Raw genomic sequence first — 4032 nt, forward strand, 5'->3', positions numbered from 1 at the left:
TTTTCTTGAAATAACATTAAGTGGCCAGATTTTGATTTAGTACACACTTATCGTAACTTTAAAAGGTAGTAATGGAACTATTTCCTTGTGTGTATACGTAATGTCACAAATCAATACCTTTCGTAATGTATTTTTAGCCACTGGAGTCTTTTTGCCAAATTCTAAACTTTGAATACACTTTGGTCTGTTACGAAATAGTTAATATATTCACTAAAAAGTTAATCAAAAGTTTAGATATTAGCCAAATAAAAAAACTGCTAAGATGTTGATCCCATTTTTATGTTTTCATGATCCCAAACTGCTTGTCAGATCCAGAAAAGTTATACATTCCCGATTATAGAACTCCGAGTAGCACCATTTTCAATCAAAAACTGGGTGTCAACAATTTTGACCCACTTTTAAAAATTTTGTGGGAGCACCCAAGATTTTGAAAATAGAAAAAAAAAATTTCGACTTGATTTTCGCGATTTTGGCCAGGGATACTGCTCACATCTCGGCTGTTTCTAAACGGATTTCGAAAAGGGATGTCATTTTGTTATCAGGACATCGATATCCTTCAAACTGCATCCCAAGATTTTAAAAACAGGGCAAACAAATTTTGACCCGATTTTCGCGATTTTGGCAAATGGTACATCAGGATTTTTTGCAAAAATCGGCGAAAATTTTATTGCTCGATTTTAAAAAACTTTTGATGCAGATCGAAGGATAATAATGTCCTGATTACAAAATGGCATCCCTTTCCACAATCCGTTTAGAAATAGCCGAGATATGAGCTTTGAAAATCCCGCCTTGGCGGCCAAAACGCGGCCCAAATTTCTCGAAATTCGTATGGCAGAAAATCTGAAGTACCAGGCGAACAGAAACCAGCAGAAGGTGGCCGAAACCAAGCAGTTAAAGCAGTGCAACGATTTTTCTGTTTTGAGGAAGGGAGGCAGTATTAGTTTTTGGCGGCATTTCGCCTCTCTTTCCCTCTAATGGTGAATATTCTTCAACTTCTTCTTGCTGAAAATTCAAAGAACGGTACTAAAATCCATGATGGCCGACTGTTCCCCAATCCCTGCATCCCAATTTCCAGTCCAGAACGGTAATATTCACTTAATGATGGCAAAGTTAAAACGACACACGTTGTTTTTCTGCGCGTGTCACGATTTGGCGCCAGCGTGAGCGAAAATGCATTGGATCCTATGGGGATCGTGGATCGTGCTGAGGTGGCGTGCCAAATGTCGTGCAAAATCACTCCTGCTCTCCCATCACTACGTCAGCTTAATATGTCTACCTGTCCCTCTCGATCGCATTATCTCGTTCCCCCCCCATAGAGTATAATGCTGTGCTCCCCATCCCATAAGTTTCAATAGGGGGGTGAAGTGCCACCATAGCAGCCTTCTTCCCTTTCCCACACATGGCGAAATGAGAAATAATTGCTGAGAACTGCTTGAACTGCTTGGTTTCGGCCACCTTCTGCTGGCTTCTGTTCGCCTGGTACTCCAAATCTGGCCACGGGCAAAACTCACTGAAATCGAGGAAAAATTTTGGCGCCGCTGGCCAAAATTTGATGAGGGGGCATTTAGAAAATGATTTAAAAAAGGGTATTTGGGAAGGTTTCAACTATGAAATTATATTTTTTTGTTAAATATAAAAACTATATTATTTAAATATATTTTTTAAAATTTTTAAATCGATTTCCATATGGCTAAAATATGGACTTGAAAAGTGATATTGCGCAGCCAAAAAAGTTGCGCCAATTGCTCGAAATTCGTATGGCAGAAAATCTGAAGTACCAGGCGAACAGAAATCAGCAGAAGGTGGATTTCCACCACCCCCTCACCCTCACTGCGCCAGAAAAATGTCTCGATTATCCCTTAACTGGCCCCATGGGTTTAACATTCAAAGACAATTGTCGCAAGCAAAGATTTATTATTAGGGCAATAAAAACACACACTACTGCTTCCTTTTTATAATTTCAGCATTTTTAACTCGTTCTGTTTCATTGTTGGGTGGTTTTTTCTTCTAGTTGCATTTACATAATTTAAAATTTAAATTAAATAATGTTAAAGCCGAGTGAAGGGTTAACAGAAGTATTCTGGCGAAAAATACAAAGCAACGGTACTGAAATCCATGATGGCCGACAGTTCGCCAATCCCGGCATTCAAATTTCCAGCCCAGAACGGTAATTTTCACTTAATGATGGCAGAATTAAAATGACACACGCAGTTTTTCTGCGCGTGTCACGATTTGGGGCCAACGTGAGCGAAAATGCATTGTTTTGTATGGAGGCTGTTGCCGCGTGCCGAGAAATCGTGACAACCGTGGCTCCAAGACACTCAGTACTGCCATCCCCAAGAGAGCCTCATTTGTTTCCCTGTCTCCCTCTTAGTGCATTGTCCCATTCCCCCCCATGAAGCTTAAGTTGAAGCCCCCATTGCATTAGGTGGAAAGGGAGGTAAGGCTTGGCCGTTACATATTCAGATCTGTTTGTCCCGCTCCCCCCTAATGACCAGAAAATAATTATTGCTCTGACGTCACTACACTGCTTGGACTGCTTCGTTTCGGCCTTCTGCTGGTTTCTGTTCGCCTGGTACTTCAGATTTTCTGCCATACGAATTTCGAGAAATTTGCGCCGCGTTTTGGCCGCCAAGGCGGGATTTTCAAAGCTCATATCTCGGCTATTTCTAAACGGATTGTGGAAAGGGATGCCATTTTGTAATCAGGACATTATTATCCTTCGATCTGCATCAAAAGTTTTTTAAAATCGAGCAATAAAATTTTCGCCGATTTTTGCAAAAAATCCTGATGTACCCCTTGCCAAAATCGCGAAAATCGGGTCGACATTTTTTTTGTCCTATTTTCAAACTCTTGGGTGCACCCACAAAATTTTAAAGGTGGGTCAAAATTGTTGACACCCAGTTTTTGATTGAAAATGGTGCTACTCGGAGTTCTATGATCGGGAATGTATAACTTTTCTGGATCTGACAAGTATTAACCAAGATATAAACATTTTTCGATCATGAAAAAATAAAAATTGGATCAACATCTTAGCCGTTATTTTATTTGGCCAAAAGCGAAACTTTTGATTCACTTTTTAGTAAATATCTTACCTATTTACTAACCGATCGAAAAATGAAATAACATTTCTGAATAGGACTTCTATCCGCCTTTGATTTGCATCAAAGAATCGGAAAAATCACTCAACAAAAATTTGACCCAATTTTTGGCCAAAATCATGATGACTTAAAAAAATTCGAAAAGTCGGTGAAAATTTTGTCATCCAGGATTTGATTCAAAACGATGCTACTCGAAGTTTTATGACCGAGAAAGCATAAATTTTCGGGATCTGACAAGTATTAGCCGACTTATACACATTTTTCCAACAAGAAACTTTTTTGTTTAATATTTTTACAAAACAATGTATTTTAAATAAACTATTAAGAAAATAGAATTGAAATAGAAATAAAATTGATTGATTAAATTGATGTGTTTAAATCATAGTTAAGAAGGGAAATGAACAAATATTGTAATAAATTACTTTATGGCCTCTTAGAAGTTTTTCTTGGGAAGAGATATTTTCTTTTGGGACTCTTATTCGGTATATCCGAATAATATCCTTGCAAAGGTTTTTATAATTTTATTTCGTCCCAACTGAACCCTTTCTAAGCCATTCCAATCGAATTAGCCACTTCAAAGCCTTTCGCGTAGCTTAGTGTAAATGGTTCCTAGCAATTAAGCATACAAATTAGCTGAGTCAAACTTTCAGCCAACAAGTTGAAGAAATCTTAATTTTATTTCCGACGAGCCGGCATTTTCACCTTTCCTGCCCTGCCCTTTCCAATTCAAAAAGGTTTGTCCCCCTCGGGGCTGAAAACGAAAACTCACTCTCTAGAATCCAGATGTTTTTCGCTCAAAGCTTAAAAGCTGAAACGCTCAAAAGTGGGGCCACTCGAAAGCTGTCCCAAAAAAGGACGAAACTCAACTCGACTCAAAGCGACTCAAAACAAAATATTGCCAGCATAATGCCAGGCAGGGCAGTAATAACAC

The sequence above is a fragment of the Drosophila ananassae genome, chromosome 2R (assembly GCF_017639315.1).
Source record: "Drosophila ananassae strain 14024-0371.13 chromosome 2R, ASM1763931v2, whole genome shotgun sequence".
Lineage (NCBI taxonomy): Eukaryota > Metazoa > Arthropoda > Insecta > Diptera > Drosophilidae > Drosophila > Drosophila ananassae.